Below are 19,718 nucleotides of genomic sequence, written 5' to 3'. Positions count from 1 at the left end.
GTCTAGTACCCAAAGAACCAATTTACTTAACAAACCCTGCACCACGATGTATGAAGACAAATTCTCCGAGTGGTGACCCAGCCCTGAGCTCACCAGAATTATTCTCCACAGTTTGTGTCACGAGAAAATGTATATTAAATCACAAGCCTGGACTAACTAGCATCATACGGTGCACATGTGAGCATAGTTTCAACAAATCTCCCTCTTCATTTCTTCTCTAATTATTCATGGAATGCTCTTAGACGAGACGGATATCATTAAAGTAATTTTAATATCTGCGTTATATCTATGTACGTCTCCAACGCTTTCAACCCAAAATAATTTGTAGTGGCAAAGCGAGGTCACATCTGACTACAGGTTGCTACAGGGTTTATAAGGGTAAATGATGTGATACCTGCTGACACTCGCATACGTTATATCAGTACATTGCACATAATCTGCACTCTAAGCAGCCACCACAGCTTCAAGGAACACACTTTCTCGAGGTAAAACAGCGTGAGGCGGTATTATTTCTAACGCCAACACAACAAGTATGTGCACTTACTTTCCGAGCAACTCTCAAGATAACACTAAGATTAGCGAGGTATACTGTCACCACATGGAATTTACTGTACATGTAGCTGTATTCAAACCTGTAAACAAACACCAATACTCACCGATACACCACCCATTGAGATGCAAACAATTCATATGGTTGACGGTACAATATAAAACATCCGTTAAATGCTAATGTCATAAACAACAGTAACAGTAGTGCCCATTTATATGTACAAATACGTGTTTACAAGAGCAGGAATGGAAGTTTTCAATCATACATAGATATGCATATAATTTTACTTCCATTCTGGTAAAAATAAGAAATTAAACATTTTATCTCATTTGAGTTACCAGAGCACAAGAAGCCCAACGCCCTTCACACAAAATTATATGTTTATAAACAAAGAGAGAAATATAAAGAGCTGAGGAGGACTTCTATATACACCTATGAATTATGAGACCTAAAGTGAGGTTGTCGGTGTAGTACAAGTGACAGTGATTTAAAAAGACTATATGGTGTTTGACATGTGTAGTGCTGGGACTGAGGAAGCTCGAGAATAATAATTATGACGGTAGGCAAAAGAGCAGCTGACATAGTAAAAGATAATAATACCATGCTGGCAGTGGTATAAGCGTGTGATGACTAGAGGGTGTATATACTCTGACCCAGTTTCTTGTCTAAAGTACTCACACTAGTTTACAATTGTTTATAATTGTAGTTGTTTACAATAAGCTAAGACATACCAGACCAGAAGTATGTATAGAAGGTGTAGGGGGAGGCTATGATGGGACCTAGAGTGAGAAAGGACGTGCAAGGATGCCAGAATGTTAGATGTGTCACTATTGGAGTGTGTGTGTGGGGTGTAGGAGGGGGAATCAACACCAACAACAGCGGAAAGCAGCGTATCATTTACCAGAGTGGAATTTCTATTTTGTGTCCCGGCGAGTCTGTTAGGAATAATGTTGATTTATTCATAAAAAAGATGCAGCAGTAACAAAAGATCGTATTCATGACTTTTTATACACACACACACACGCACACACACGCACACACACACACACACACACACACACACGACAAAATGTGAGAGCATTTCGATCAAGTCGGGGGTCATTGAACAGCAGAGGGTAGATACGAAAACCAGATAGGAAAAGGGGAGAGGATGAGGAACGTAAACCCCAGCAGGCCGAGGCGAGACATAACAAGAGGCAATCGCCATCACATCAATTTGTTTTTCCTGAACACATGTCGAGATCTGTAGATATACCCCGAGAGGAAAGGATCAGCAAGATAACCAAGGTTTTAGTCCACGTTACTGTCGCTGTGAATGTCGGCTCTTACTTATCAAGAGTCCAGTGAGAAGGCCGACCACAAGGCAGTTTACCTACAGTACAGTTCTCTACGGGTATAATGAGTCAGTGAACACCATGACCAGAATCTCTCACATGAGCTACTAAAGTGTTGTTCGTGTATATGTGGCGACTAGTTCTTGTGTTGTAGTGTGTGTTCCTTTCGGTGTAATCTTAGTTTCACTATTGTACTAAAAGAAATAGGAAAGAGAATGATATACAACAACAAAAGTGATTTACGACTTGATCACAAGTTATGTCAGCACGCGTTGGTCATAGAGCTCTCTGACAAAAAAAAATTGAGCCAGTCAGTCTGTTACTCAGTCAAGACTGGCATTCAGAGAGCTGAGGACGCAGCATAAAAAAAATGAGGGGAGGCTTGCATGTGGCCAAGGTTACGATACGTACAATTGCCGAATAACTAGACACACAAACTTTATGTCGAGAGTCTTAAGTGATATAAAGAGGATCTGAGAACTGGAGGTTTATAATGTATGGAGAAGAGTGGCAGAGGAGGACGTATTTTTTTTTCTCTACACGAGAGAAAAGTGGAGCTGATGCAGACACTGAAATAAGAGAGTGGGGAATATACTCTGACTAGTGATGAGATCAGAGTATCCTGAATTATAAATGTTGAAGTAGCCATAAGACAAAATATTTTACAAGGGGAACTTGCTTTCATAAGTATATGGCAATAAAACTTTTCTGGTGCAAAAAAATATGATGCTCAGAATTTGAAAACTGCATTTTCCTCTTACTCTCACTTTTTCAAAATATTCACACTGAAACAAGAGTTTTCGCAAAACCTAATTTTCGTTGGAGTTGTGATTTTCTTTTTTTCCTGTCTGACAATTGTTTGCTTCCCTGTTATATCATGATTTGCATTTTTTTCTACCATTGGTGTTATAAAAAAAATTCCACGATGTTTTCAATCAAAATTCATAAAATAAAACAAAAGTACTATTACCTACATTGTTCTACAACTAGCCCACTGGGTGGTCGTATTTCCCTAGGGTCTCATTTTTTTCTCCATTATAAATCATAATTTTTAAAACTGGGCTAATTTGTGCGTGCAACACGACTAATATTACATGAACAAAATCTTATAATGCATCAGTGTGTGTAAATTCTTCTTCCTTTATTTACCTCTGCTCAAGTTACCATAAATTTGCTGATGAACGGGACCAGTTCTCCATTTTGTTACAATCATCATTTAATACCATGAAGTATGAGCGTCTCTCTTACCCAAACTAACAGTTATATGTTTTAGAGTTAAGGTTGCCTGTGTTACCATGGAAATGACAATTATTCAGTGTGACGCTTCTCTCTCTCTCTTTCATCATGGTAGGTATTGGGGAGAGAATTCGCTAAACAAAGTCATATTATCCTGTTCACTAACTTACTTTTGTAATTATGCAAGTTTTATGTTGTTAGTTTATCAGCTTAAAGATCAGTTCTTTAAATACATTTGATCCAACACACAAATAAAGATATTTGATTAGTAAAGTCTGGAGAAATAGCTGTAATTCGTGTTGTCGGGCAAGTAAAAGATGGCCATGTTAACGATAACTCAAAAGGTAGGTAAACATCCCGCTATAAGTAGGTTTACAACATCACGGTATATATGCTGTTTCAAGCGTCGGGAATATGCAACAGGAGTTAACATTCAATTTCCCTTTTAACTTAATGGGACATGAGGAAATACGTAAATGTTGAAGATTATGATCACCGAGTCATCGAGTGTGTACAGTATACAGTATATGGACACTAATTAAGTCAGTAATGATAGTGACAAAAAATAGAAAACGCAAACGTGACAATTTTAAGTCGGGATGATCCAGACATTTTAAACTGGTATGAATGGAGGCGCTCAGTGAGAACACAGCACCTTTACCTCTTCACTGTTTGCCCTTCAGTCAGGAACATGAGAAGTCGCACTATACCAGACCTTACCCGTGAGCCTCAGCCATGGCCAAAAAGAATCAAATACAAAGTACTGTGGCTACAAAAACTTAGATATTGGATGTGTGGGCTTGGAGTGATACTTTGATATCTGAAAGAATTATGCCACCAGGCGGGATGTATTTAGGCAGACAATGTGTGTGTGGTGACAGACCGTGGTCAGTTATCAAAGGAGCCACTGACACATGACATGAAAATTCCTCGTGTCGACATCCACCCGTGACCTCAGCTAATTGGGAGGGAGCTTGAACTTTGTTGTGACTAACCCACGCTGACCAGCCTAACCTTGACCAGAAGCTGCCTATCATGGCAGTAGTGACACAGATGTCTGTAAGAGAACATCAACACTGACGGTCCAACATATACAGTACTGTGGCGACCGATTGGATACAGAGCTCTCCTCATAACCAAAGGGTCACTGGATAGCGCCTCAGCAGACCCAGCTGACTTGAGGTAGTCGAGTACTGTGCCGGCCACTCTGTCTCCTTGTGTACCGAAGCTGTATGTGCACTGCTTCTAATTGGGTGTCAGGCTCTTAGGATTTACTTTTCATGAAGCGTCAAATTTCTCTGGAAAAAGGTTCGTATTTGATCATCCATAATATATATAAGTGATGTACTGTTATTGTGCCTATATATACAATTTCATTTTTTTATCTAGATTTTATTTATATTATTACATTACTTTGCACTACCTTATAAACTGCCAACATATAGCGTTAGATTGATCCTACAGGCTAGGTAGTTGTAATAGATTGATCCAGTTAATGAAGTATTTTAAATTAACCCCATAGCTTAGGTGAGACGAGACTGGTGAAATAAGGTTAAGTTATTTACATTAAGGTAGTTTACTTTAATGCCACTAATTTTCACCAAATTAGGCTTAGTTATGTTGGTAAGATAAAGTTACTCCAGAGTGAGCAGAGGTGCGTACAAGTAGTAGTAACGAGGGTGTTCCAATCTAGGGCTTAAGGGGGTCACCTGGGACAAAAAGGTGGACAAACACAGGTACTTTGTAGAGGTTCAGGTAAAAAACATATCGTGGTAATTCGGAAGATATTAGTGTTTACTACGTGTTCACCGTACTATCTCTATGTTCACTACAATACTATAACAACGTTCACACTAACACTAATGTCATTACACATGTTCAATCCCACAAAACCACAAATTCACTATACAACACTGGTACTATATGTTCACAATAGTTATATATATTTGTCATTAACAATAGAACTACAAGTTCATTACACCACTAGAAGTTACATGTACACATATATCACGAACACTACAAAAGTTATCCTACAACACATGCAGTATATTCATTCTATAACTTCCTTATCCAAACAGGAATACCGCGACTTTAAAACTGTACTACCATCATACGACGCCTGTCATCCGAGACGCGTCAGCAGCGGGTCACTCACTCCCTGCCGCCTACTTTCATTACGAGCAGAATGATGTCCTCCAAGGCCTAAATAAAACCAACACTATAAAATTTGCTACACGTGTTACTAATAATCGGAGTAACTCAATTGTTTTTCATATGAATAACTGTCCTTGTATACTACATGTTAACACGAGTATACTAATTAAGTAACGAACTGTAACATCAAATAGGAGCTACTTATACTAGTTACTCTGAATGAAGGGTTATCGTGTAATTACTAATACTTCATACCCATAAATCCGAAAGACTGTGCATGTCCATTTTACATTTTCCATCATATGTTCTCATTCTTAAAATTATTAGTCCCAGCGGAGACAGTTACTAAAGTGATAGACACTCTTATTGAACAGCACACACACACACCATCGCCTAGCATTACTGCATGACAAATTCTAACGAGCACTGTGTAATTACAAATCCCAACTCGCACTACTACTGCTGCATAACATCCACTACCAATGATGCATACTATGAGTGCATGACAAGCGCCACAGCCATCAGTTATCCTCCATGACAGTTATTCTCCTCAGCATGGAAGTCTTCACTACTAACATAAATCCGTTCTATAAAAAACACTGCAAGCATTACCAGGAGACAGCCACCACTACTGCGTGATAATCACTACTACATGCTCACCACCACTCACATGTTATTAAAAACCTCACAAAAAGACAATTGTATGCACCCACAAAAGTATAACGAAGAATACCATAGTTGTGTAATGGATAACCTCTTCTGGTTTTATACAATCATAAGCTCCGACAAAAACAAACACAGGTGCCACTGCGAGAAAGACTCCGTCCAACCCATAATAAGATTCCTTGTAGCTCGCCCACACTCACTATTATTCATTAAGAAGACAGAGAACTTGGATATTTCAGGACATTTGGCGATATAGAGAACTTAAATCCATTATCATAACATCACCAAGTACAATAGATTCCAGAGATTGGTTGTATTATTTTAACGTGGTGCAAGGAGACCAATAAACTGGGAAATGTCAACTTAGTCGTAAAAAAAGGTTTAAAATATACAAATAAAAAGGTCCTCTTATGTAACATGCCACACCAGCACTCCTATGAAATACTAAAAAAAAATATAATGTTCAGTCACCCACAATAGATGTGACGTCATGATGTAACCTTCCACGGTGCCGCCTTATTGAGGGGCCTGGCAGATAGTGGGAGACTTTGTGTTCATTTCCACCAAACTTCGAAATAGCTTTTGAAGTAAATGGGATCTTGTGAGAAAGTAGAGAAAGTGAGGACTTTTTGTCGAAGAGGAGATTTTACAATAAGGAAGGAGTATTATTAAAGCAAGCGACCAGAGTGAGGAAAAGTATAATCAAACTGAGGGAACTTAAAACAAGGAAACTGAGGTACAATGAGAAGTCAGGAACAAGGAAGGGCCGGATCGGGTAAGGTCGGGTTTGGTAAGGTTAGGTACATTCTCATTAATCTCGAGAGCACAGCGGGACACAATTAGAAAACAGGCGAACATAAAGATGGACTTTATCCAATACAAGAAAAACTACGAATGTACGAAAGTATTAAGAGGAAAATAAAAAGTCGAAGGAAATGTGTACTTTGTCTGAGGGGAAAACTACAAGTGCAATGAGGTAAAAAAAGTAGTAGTTTGATTTGAGATAAACTACAAGTTATAAGTATAAATAATTAGACGAAGGAAATATTTTGTAGTTTGTGTACGGAAAACTACAAGTGTTATGAGGGAAACAAGTGGTTTGATACAAGAGAATAAATACAAGTTACTGAAAGGAGGAAGGACTCGGGTACAAGAACAAGCAGCCAAGTACCACGAGTTAAGTAGTTAATATAAGTAGGAAAGTAACACAAAAATAAAGAATGTAGTTGATTCGAGGAGGAAACCTACAGCACAACCACTTTTATCACCATCAACTCTAGCACTAATACCACAACTACCACAACCAACCATCCACCACACAAACACCCACCACAACAACCACACAAACACCCACCACAACTACCACACAAACACCCATCACAACCATACACCATAGTTACCACAAACGACAACCATCCACCACAACTACCACCACCACAACCACCCACCACAACTATCACCACCACAACCACCCACCACAACAACAACAACCACAACTACAACCACCACTACCCAACCATCCACCCACCATCACAAACATGGCATGAAGCTAGGCAGCACATCAACTAAACAAGGATGACCAACTACCACCTCTAAGCTACTGGGTGTCTGACATATGCTCATAAAACACTGACTTATTACCCCTCCCTAACCCTCACTTGGACTGCTAGTAACGCTCAGTCTTCGCGATTTTTTTTTTTTTCGTGGATTTTTCAATTAAAAACTAAATTGCTGCCGTGAGATTTCGTACAAACACACACACACAAAATAATATTACATGTTTGTCGCTAAAGTTAGCTCAAGTCCACAACTTTGAGCGAAATAAAGAATATAGCGATTGTTGAAGTCATATACTACGAGTTCTTGTTATGATTTAAAATATCTGCGTGTAAATTTTGATTAAGATTCAGTTATTGTGTTCAAAAGTCGGACACACACACACACACACACGAACGTTTTACCTTCGTTATATACACCTTAACAAAAAAAAAATTGAACCTTGTTAAAAAAATATGATAAAATGAATCTATAATGTCGGCGTTTCTGTGCTGGAATTTCCTTCTACTAACAGGTAAGCTATCTTGGATCAATGTAAGAATAACACCTAAAAAAAACTTTACTTCGCGAAACACCATAAACTTGAAACAACGCCGTCAATTAGCATAGCCATATGGTGCAATTCTCCCTGAACAAGTTATATACTGTACTGAGAACGAAACCAGATACTTTAATAATCCCGTGTTCTAATAATGTATTTGTTTGCAGAATCATATTAACGAACGCTGATATATTTACAACACGAACGCCATACAAAATTATAAGGTCATAATCAAATCACATTCACCGTGTTTTATATTATTATTGTCGTCGTTTAAAAAAAAGTCATCTTGTTCGTTATTACGTAGAATCAGATATAAAGAGGTACAAGTGTGAGGGAGCGAGGCTTTGCTATTCAATCATGTACCCCTGTATGTATGTTTTGCATGTACAGTTTTTCTAGTAACTAAAAAAATAACGCCATAAAAGCCACGCAGTCTTCTTTAACAAACTTTTAAAATATCATTGTGTTTTTGTTTTAGGTGTGCTCTGCGTATTCACGGTAGCGCTAAAATTACGGCCAGCCACCTTCTTATTAGCGGTTTGACGAATGGGCCACAAGTTTCATATGGTACAAAAAACTAAGAAACCGCAGGAAGCATATTAGCTGTTAACTGTCTTTCATTACGGCATCATTCATTGTGCTTCTAACTGAAATTATTTTTTTTGTGTAATTAAGATTTTATGAAAAGACGCATCACTGAGAGACTGAGAGAAAGAGCAGTTATTGCCTTAGAGTGTAAAACATGATTGTTGTAATCCACGGCTAGTTCTAGAGTTCATAATATATAATAGTATAAACATCACACTGAAGCTGTCTAAGAAAATTAGTTACCACACTAAAGCTCTTAAGAACAATGAAGTCATCACATTCAAGCTCTCTAATAAACGAAGTCATTACACTCGAGCTCTAGTAAATGAAGTCACTACATTCAAGCTCTAGTAAATGAAGTCATCACAGAAGCTAAAGTACTGCGCTCAATAACGAGCAAAGAACATAGAGTGCGTCAGTAGGCGTATTGTACGCATTTATACAAGTATACAAGGGTGTATTTTATGCATTTATACATGTATGTGGGTGAGCGTACTGTACGCGTGTGTATTATACTTGTACTTCGTGCATTCGTGTGTTACAGCGCCTCCTGCGTTTGCGTGAGGTTCTGAGTGTGATTGGGATCAGAGGAGAATAGAGAAAATATAAAGGAAAAATCTTAAAAAAGGAATAATTTCAGAGTAATATGACAGAACAATTTTAACATCCGTCATGAGGCAAAGGTTGGCAACACCAGAGGCGTCCACACAAACGAGATGTCTGCACGCACCTCTCTCCCTCCCATCTCATGGACCACAACCACACTGCAACTAATGACACACACATACAACGTACTGACACTACAACTATTGTACTGACTCTGAGAGAGAAATGTATGTGTCTAACCTGTGAAGTAACATTTTGGCATTAACTCGGTCTCTATTATTTACTCAGCCGACCACAGTAATCCCAGATACCTAATACCATGTAGGGTTGGACTTGGAGCTTCAACACACGTATCTAAGACAATGTTAACAAGGCCACTCTTTAAAGATATTCCTGAGGGGTTGTGCTACCATAATGGGAGTGTTGTAGTGCCGTTATTCTCTGAGACATGTATAAGACTTCAGACTGATTGAAAACGGTCAAAGACGAGTTACCAGACCATTGCCGGCATTCAAACACCTCACGTAAACCTTACCAGTTAATACAAAAGAACTTGACCGAATGTACAGGGTATCTCATAAATAGCACGCCAAAGGAAAAATGGCGGGGTTTTTTTCAGATGAGCGAATCAAAATCACACATCATCCAACACACCTTAAACTTAAAACGTGGGGAATTCACGTTTACTATTTATATTTTGATTAATCTGGCTTATATATTTTACTAATCTAAATGCGTAAATTCTAAATTGTAAGTGATTTCCGAATTATACAACCTACACGTATATTTAAGTATACCAAAGTACTGTACGAGCCCATTTTCTCTGGTGGATGAAGAAAATGTTGACAATCGTTTTCTCTAATGCTAGTCTGCTGACTTCCGCGCTAACTTTAGCTTTTCTTCACTGTAATATATGTATTAGAATCGCATTATCTAGAGAGTTCTATCTCATTATTTTCTTAATGTCGTTGTACTAGTGTAATCACTAACCTTGTTATGCACTTAAAAGCATTCGCTGTTAAAGCGCATTTATAACATAACAGAATCACCATATGTAATTAAAGATCACCTTCTCTAACCGCAATTTTGATGAATGAGAATTCCATTGGGTATCTTTCATTGGTAATATAAAATACAATTATTCGGCAAAAACCCATACCGTTATTTTTTAAACCTACTTTCTCTGCAAAAGTTTTTCATGCTGATTACAGGGGCAGATCACCCTCCCTTTCATCAGTAAATTCCAATCCTGTAATTTCTCCTTAATGCAGAATTGTACTATGACACTTTCGTATAGTAAAATGTAATTACTACTGACATCAGAATATCTCCCAATATCAAGTGCACATGACTTCAAATTGGCCTCAAAATGTCAATTTTTTTTCTGGGGGGCTTATAGCGCCCCTCTCCCAACCCCCCCAGCTGGGTGAGCTCACTGTGCTCGTCAAGTCCACCACGCATAGCTTCTTGGACCCCTTCCTTTTGATATTCCTGGATCTGCCCCTACAAAGTTGGGAAGTACTATACTACTGTAAAATATATTCAATCTGTTGTTTGTGATTTGGTGCCAACCGTGCCACTCATCCCATGGTGCGATATATGTTGTTAATGCTGCTGTTGTTGAGGCAAGGTGCCACATACAGTACATCTTTCTCATTTGTGGATAAATATACTCTATCATTAAAAATACTGTGTAATAAACATAGAACAAGAGATTGGACGAAGGCATAAGATAACAGAAGTAAAACTTGAATTTCCAAATAAGCATTAATCACTTGAAAATAAGGATGACCATGAAATAGTCACAAATTGAGCCAGCAAAGGCTAATTTTAAAGTTATTTGTCTGTCAGTCAGTCGAGACAACTAAATACAGTAAAGGTGTACGGTACTGTTATTCATAGAGCTAGAAGAAGCAGCTTAAAAATGAAAAAGAATATGTTAAAAGCTGCCCACTGCAGGACAGAAAATTGTCAGTCCACCAGAGTCGATCCATTTACACTGATATTCATTTAGCTAGATGATGCAGGTATACAAAATAACTGGTTATTAACAGATCTGAGGAGACACTCAAAAGTATTCTTATGCCACTCAAGGGTCAGACAATTTGTTACACTCGAGTACTACTTCTCAGGTGAGGTGCACAGGAGGTATTGATTGCACCACCCGGAAACAGTCCAAGCTCAGCATCTAAACACAATCCATTTTGAGGTTAATAATGTACTATTAGTGACTCATTCTTTGTCAACTGTCAACCAAAACCTAGAATTACCAGTACAGTATCTCTACAGTGGACAAATACTAGTATTCAGGACATTAATAATAATAAAGTTTCAATTCCAAGTTCTCAATTTTTTTTCTGGGGGGCTTATAGCGCCCCTCTCCCAACCCCCCCAGCTGGGTGAGCTCACTGTGCTCGTCAAGTCCACCACGCATAGCTTCTTGGACCCCTTCCTTTTGATATTCCTGGATCTGCCCCTACAAAGTTGGGAAGTACTATACTACTGTAAAATATATTCAATCTGTTGTTTGTGATTTGGTGCCAACCGTGCCACTCATCCCATGGTGCGATATATGTTGTTAATGCTGCTGTTGTTGAGGCAAGGTGCCACATACAGTACATCTTTCTCATTTGTGGATAAATATACTCTATCATTAAAAATACTGTGTAATAAACATAGAACAAGAGATTGGACGAAGGCATAAGATAACAGAAGTAAAACTTGAATTTCCAAATAAGCATTAATCACTTGAAAATAAGGATGACCATGAAATAGTCACAAATTGAGCCAGCAAAGGCTAATTTTAAAGTTATTTGTCTGTCAGTCAGTCGAGACAACTAAATACAGTAAAGGTGTACGGTACTGTTATTCATAGAGCTAGAAGAAGCAGCTTAAAAATGAAAAAGAATATGTTAAAAGCTGCCCACTGCAGGACAGAAAATTGTCAGTCCACCAGAGTCGATCCATTTACACTGATATTCATTTAGCTAGATGATGCAGGTATACAAAATAACTGGTTATTAACAGATCTGAGGAGACACTCAAAAGTATTCTTATGCCACTCAAGGGTCAGACAATTTGTTACACTCGAGTACTACTTCTCAGGTGAGGTGCACAGGAGGTATTGATTGCACCACCCGGAAACAGTCCAAGCTCAGCATCTAAACACAATCCATTTTGAGGTTAATAATGTACTATTAGTGACTCATTCTTTGTCAACTGTCAACCAAAACCTAGAATTACCAGTACAGTATCTCTACAGTGGACAAATACTAGTATTCAGGACATTAATAATAATAAAGTTTCAATTCCAAGTTCGTATGATTGGTGTATTGTAGTACAGACCCCCAGTTCACCGATTATTATTTTGCGGTTCTCTATTATTCAAGGATGACACTCTGGATGTATCCAGGAATGTCTCTGGGTAGTTTTAAAGTTGCCGGCATTTTTGAGGCTGGGACAGGGAGCCATTCGTTCTGGAGACAGTAATATCCTTTTCCTGTATTGTAAATATGTGTGTGCGCACGTGTGTGTAGACACACACACACTTATGAACGTCAGCCAATACGATCGGGGTTAAGCTTGAAATTTACAGTATTTTATTTCCCTGATGGCTTATTTTTTACTTTCATTTACTGTATTTTATCATTTTAATTCTTCTTTTGTCTAAAATTATGCAATTTTAGATGTATAAAAGGAGTTAGGCTATGATATATTGAGATTTTAAACATTGTTCTGTAAGTACGGTATGCACATAGCATGTCTTCCGACTTACAAATACGACTTAAGAACGTCTTCAAGAACGGAACCCGTTCGTAACCTGGGGACCCCCTGTACTGTATACTGTACAGTACTGTATATGTACAGTACATGGAAAAGGAAAGATTATAAAATTATATTGTACCATTTAGTCATTGAGGAGATAATCTGGTGGTAGTTTTTTAGAGAGATGTGGGAGCTATAGGGAAAGCAGTTAAATTAAAAATCTTAAGTCATATCAGTAAACTTGACAAGTGATTACAGTAAGTCCTCGCTTAACGTCGTCCCGCTTAACGTTGTTTCGGTACTACGCCACTGAACTTTAGAGACCATAAATTTGTTTAACGGGACGTTAAAAAATTTTTTGGTGATCCAATACTATGTTGTTTTGCGTCGTCATGGACTACGGTACTTTCTACAGCGCATCACCCGCTCTTGTCTGGCCGCGCTATGCTCTCTCAGCTCGGTATAAGATAACCTGTTGCCAACTACAAGTGATGAGGATGAAAGCGGAACTGAGAAATTAGAAGGAATTACCAGTAAATAAATAAAAACAGAAAATATTGTGAGAGGAAAGACACCATTGCTTTCTGTATACTATCATTATTAATATTATCAATACTATTGTTGTTTTTATTAAATAAAAGGCTTTCAGGAAAAACACGGTTTCCTGTACAAAATTGAAAATGGGTCATGTAGCCCAAAAAAGCCGCTAGGTTAAAAACTCAGGTTCAATTCATTATTCATAGAATTAAGGACAAAAAATGAATACATGAAGAGATTAAGAACCTGAATTATGCCAGTCAGTGTATGTACAGGAGAGTGAGGTGGGAATGAAGGGAAAACTCCAATGACCACCAAAGTACTATACTGCAAGAAGCTTTCTCTCAGTAGCTATACAAACCTTTCCCTGATAAAATCTAGTACTGTACTGTACTGTATTTGTCCCATCTGACAGTGCACCATTCCCTAAAGAAAGGGTCAGTTAATACCTGCATGCCTAAGTCACAATCTGACTAAATGGGTTAATCCACGATCTTCAGCAATTACTAAGCCAGACTTTTCACTCACATCCTCTTGATATCAGGCCGAGATGTACGCTATGTTACGGTTATTATTCAACTCATAATTTCAGGTAGCTAGACTTAACTTTCTTAAAAAAAATTTCACTTGGTTGCATGCACCCACAATCCTACATACAGAATCTGCAATAATAATAATAATAATAATAATAATAATAATAATAATAATAATAATAATAATAATAATAATAATAATAATAATAATAATACTGTAATAATAATAATAATAATAATAATAATAATAATAATAAAACAAAATAATAATAATAATTATCATAAGGTCAAAAACATAAAAGGAATAAATGATATCTATCATAATTCTGAGGAATTGTCAAAAGTCCCGCTTTCCACAAGTGACTGTTGTAGGAACATTAAGGAAGAAACAGTTCTCTTAAGTATTTGTAATATCACACATATTGTGAACAAGGATTGCAGAAAAAGAACATTTCTCATTTTCCATGGAGACCCAGGGTCACATGAGAATTCTGCCGAACTGTGAAAACCACATTCAAACTTACTTCCTTTTCTACTTCCTATTCAAATCTACAAGATTCAGAAATGGAATAGTTGAGCACTCATACTCACACACTCAACTATATTTGCAAGCTCAAAAAAAATTACATAAAAGTACAAAAACAAGTCTATGAAGTTACTGGTATATCAGAAAATGCATCCTCCAAGAATACAGTACCAATACCTGTACAGTATTTGGCAGTAGAGTACAGTACATAACACACTTCCGCTGCAACCATGCAAAGTGAAATTAAAAGTCACACAATACAGTTAACAACCACTTAATGTATGTTCAATGAATGTAAAGTTCACAGATACAGAACATACTTTTTTATAATGGTACCATGCCTGATCATACGTATGGATGTTTGCACATACTGTACACTGTCATACAGAGTACATACTGGTACACTACACCTATGTTAGACCTATCCACTGCTACTGATTGCATTGCATGAGAAAATTATAAAATAAAGGACACAATTTCCAAGACAAAGGTAAGTTTAGGTTAGGTCCGGTTTCATTCAGTCCTTTTTTTGTGTTTTTACCCCACAATTTGTCTTTCTTTCAAAGCCCTGGAAAATTTTTAGCCTCAACAAAGGACCCTATATTCATGCTGTACTAAATATATATTACTACCGGTATTATTATCTCCATTATTCCAACTTGGAATAATGTAGGCTGATGTTCAAACATTTTCCATTAAAAAACCCTAATCTTAAAACCTACATTCTTAAATTTCCAAAAATACATTAGTAGCAGCAGCTGTATAGTTTTAAAGCTGTATCTTTTTTTTTTTAACGTTGATCATCAATAAACTAGCGAGCACAATATAAGATATGAAAATGTGGTGTCACTGCCAACTCTGTTACCAACTTGTAATTACCATGATGTTCTTTATATAACTACTAAAATAGTAGCCTGTTTAAAAAAGTGCATTGGTTAACTGTCTATGATATTATTATTCATATTAAATGGTGTAAAACTGGTGTAAAGCTGTAGAAAACACCATCTCTTTTACTGAAGAACTGAAGGAAGTATATTCCCTTAAGTAGGCAAATAAATTACCTTTTACTGCAAAATAATCAACGTGTTGCTTTGAGAAATTATCCCTAGATATATATAGTTTGATGTCAATAACCTACTGACTTTATATAAATTTTTATTGAATAACCTGGTGTTATCGCACAATATCATGCTAAGGTGCACTGGGTTTAATGTGTTTATACTTCACAGCATAACTTAAAACTATGAAGTACTGTACCGATACCAGTGGGTCAAATTGTAGAAGGGCTCACCCTGAAGAAATTTTGTTTGAAACTCTTAAAAAATACTTTTAAAACAGTTTATAGTTAACTAAAATTAGCATACATAAAATCTATACTGTACACTATAACCTTTACATCTTAATACATACAAGACATTGATTCAAACCCATAAGCAGGTACAGTTATAAAGCAGAAGGAATATGTGGGGTTGAAACAAATGGTGCAACTATAGCTTGCGGTCTGCCAGATATTTAGCATGGTTAGGTTAGGTTAGGTTAGACTAATGATAACTTTGTAGACCGCATGCTACACTGTAGTAGCACCAAACAAATACAGTACTGTACTGTACTGTGAGAGAATATTTCAAGACACTGGCATATACCAATCCAAGGAAAGTTTAAGTTTTAAAGAAAAAAAAAGGGGGGGAGGGAGGAAGGAGGAGTCAGATTTCAGTTAAATTCTTAAGGACATCTATAACCTTCCACCTTGTGTGCACATGATAAAATAAATATTTTACCACTTTTTGCAAGAAGCAATATGACACCAAAGGCGAAGGATTTTGACAACCCTACTGTGACAACACGAGTTGTATTGAACATTTCAAAATTCATCTTACCCATCCAGGAAGATTTTTTTCTCCATATCTAGTCCAATACTGTATCTACTTTTAATGATATAACTGTGCAAACGCACTGCATAAAAAAAATATGATTGGATTAAGAGTAGAAGGCATTCTGAAATGTGACTAACATATTCACTTTTGTCAATGTTATTAGATTACCATAGAGTACTGTACTATCAACTACAGTACTCACATAAGGAGTAAGCTACAGGTAAAGAAATAAGCTTTTCTTTGATGTAGTAACTTGTCTTACAATGAATGGGATGCAGGGCCTATAGATTAAGAAATAAGAATATATGCACGTAACTGCACCGCCTTTTCTTCTGTCCATGGCAGTTACTGATAAAATATATATTATCTGTCATCTTTGACTACGGTTTGTGTACAGTATTCTCATAATTCTATTTCTCTATGCCATTAGGTTTGGCTATTAATCACAAACTGTTGTTAAGAGACCACAGCATTTCTATAAAAATAAATAAAAAAACTGTAAAAATAATAATAATTTGGGTGTGGAAATTGGTGACCCATCCATTAACAGAAAAATCTAAGGATAACCTACCTCTGCCAACCAATAAATTCTAATCTGATAAAAAATGCCCATGCTCAGTGGTTCATCCTTGGTAGTTACAGTATGCTTAAGAGTTCAGTGACACTCATTTTCGCTCCAGTGCAGTATCAGGTAAGGAGGCTATGACCTACTTACCACTGTGTTCAAATTTGATGCCAAGATGTCGAATATATTAGCTGCTTGCTTACCATTGTGATGCGTTGTATATATTCAATGCCATGACTTGACCTTACTCTCTTATCTACTGAATATAGGTACACTAAGGTACATAATTTCTTGTGAATTTTTTTTAATATAGACCAGTGCTGCATAAAAGGTGAATTATATATAATATTAACACTCTAGGATATAAGGAATCATGTATTTTATGAGCACTGACTGCTCTCCAACACCAACTGTACTAAACATTCAAGCAAGGTTTGAACGAAAACTCCATTAATAATTTCAATGATTTGTATTACTCATGTTATAATTGAAATCTTCATATAAATTCAGCAAACGTTTACCAAAACTTTTCATAATTTACCCAAATTTTCATTTCTTGACTTGGAGTGTTACGTTTAGGAGTTCAAGATTGCGAGTAGTGTAACATCGTTTCGAGCAAACCAGTTTAAACCATGAAGCGATCAATTGAGGTTATGATTTGACAGGGTTATTTTAAATATTTATGTAATATATTACCTAGGTCAGGTGACACTGGGTACTGGCTGTCCTCTGATGCCTAAAGCCAAGCATATGAGACATGACGGTTGTTTTCGAGTGACAGTTTCTCTAATGGACTGGCAACACATAAAACTCGATTCTTATACATAAACTTACCCTGACCAGCCTTGATTGTCGTTATTCAAACTAATCAAACAATCAATTTGTGATAGTTTGAGCGACTACGACTGCAGAGAAGCCTCTCGTCTTCCAGCCTTCCCTCATATGACCCTCAGGTATCCAATAACAGTCAGTTTATGACAATTCTACGTATGGTAATACTGTTATTGACTAAGCAGAACAACGCGTCAAAATCTGGATTTTATACACGTCATAAGTAAGAAATATTTACTATATTAGTAATACTCCAGGGTCAACGATCCACACTGAACTTCCATCAAAACATTGACTATAGACGTTTGGAAAAGAAGGATACTAGTTATAACTATTTATATGTATTTATTTCTATAAGATTTATAACAGCTATAAAATATCTAAATCTCCCTGACACCGGTTTAATACTCTTCAATACCCAGCAAGTTTACATAGTTTATTGTATAAATTCGGGTGTCGTCTGCCAAAAACTTAGCAGACGAAACGGACTCCTTCGGCGGGACATACGAACGGCAGGACTACGGTCGACGGAGGAGCTGAGCTAGTGTTCCATTCACGAGTCAGCAGTTGCGTTAGCGCCAAAAACAGATTCCAATGAAATGTACCCTGTACACGGTTGTTTCCATTGGCATGGTTGCGTTAGCGTTATGCGTTTGCACTGCATGCCAATCGCACCCTGTAGCGATTGAAAACGTAAACGCACTGCAAACGCATGAATGGAATCCCCGCTTTACCTGTCACATTGCATCTTGCTAGTGTTTATGCTTCGTGCACAAAATAAGGTCACATTATTGGTTTCAATAAAATTTTAATTTTGAGGTATGTACCGTACTGTGTGCATTTATTAATGTGAACATATTAGGATAATTTCTTGTATACACAAAAGCATACATAAATTATCACAACTAGCTGAACATCACTCCTAATTTTACTTTACTTTAATCTCTTCGCCACTGATCGTCATATTACTTCATTAGCCGCTTGGGCAGTAGTTTACGTCTCTGTTCACTGCCCGCAAGTACTACTGGGCATGTACAATGAAAGGCAAACGTCGTGTCGTGAAATTTGGTGAAAACATAAGCCGAAGGGCTAACTTTTGATGCGCTCTGCCTTGTGGTAGGGCTCTCATAATGCTTCACGAGTTATGTTCAATCTTCGGACAAAACTGCGACACGACTTTTATCTTTGATTGTATATTATGTAACACAAGTTAGGTAATATGGCGCCCCTGCACAGTCAAACTCAGGGATGAAAATATAGATGAAAAAATCCATAAAATAATTACGAGGCGACGCGCATGTCATCAATATCAGCCAACATGGAAATAACCAGAGTAGCTTAAACAACCATACAGTAGTTTGAACAACCTTACCTTAGTAATCAAAAGACTACGGTTCTGCCGGAAAAATTCTTCCACGAACAGTAAACACATGAAATATCGAGTCCGATATTACAGTTCCACTTAATTGTACAATAAACTAGTAAATTTGATGATTTGAAACTTGACAGGACTGCCTTCCTGCGTGCTCTCGGCTTCAAGCCTATTGGATAAGTGACCCAATTTTCTCCGATGGAGAAAACAGCAGGGGTGCGAAAAGCGTAGAGGTATTATGGGGTTTCGTGATGTCTTGTCTCACACTCAGGATGGGTTGGAGAAACGAAACTCAATGCGTTTTCTGTATATATATATTGTATTGAATGTACAGTGCAGTTTGGTGCTGTGAAGTTGCTGCGTGGTTAGGAGCTTGCTGGTTCGGGAGCGTGGAGTAGAGAGAGCTGGTTGGTGAGGAGCTTCCTCAGAGCAGGTGTTGTGGGACTCAGGTAGACGAAGAAGGGAGTTCACGACGAGGTG

At 37.4% G+C, this 19,718-nt stretch overlaps 1 long non-coding RNA gene across 1 annotated transcript in view; it reads right to left on the bottom strand.

Moving 5' to 3' along the window:
* Nucleotides 1–18,143, bottom strand: part of LOC121863486 — a 135,654-nt gene extending 117,511 nt beyond the window's left edge. The window contains exon 1 of the long non-coding RNA XR_006088405.1: nucleotides 17,870–18,143. This is a non-coding gene — a long non-coding RNA (uncharacterized LOC121863486). The remainder of the gene's footprint in view (nucleotides 1–17,869) is intronic.
* Between the last annotated feature and the right edge of the window lie 1,575 nt (nucleotides 18,144–19,718).

The sequence above is a fragment of the Homarus americanus genome, unplaced genomic scaffold, assembly GCF_018991925.1.
Source record: "Homarus americanus isolate GMGI-L3 unplaced genomic scaffold, GMGI_Hamer_2.0 scaffold47177, whole genome shotgun sequence".
Classification (NCBI taxonomy): domain Eukaryota; kingdom Metazoa; phylum Arthropoda; class Malacostraca; order Decapoda; family Nephropidae; genus Homarus; species Homarus americanus.
Note: the sequence above shows the minus strand (reverse complement) of the source record. Positions and strands in the feature narration are given on the sequence as shown.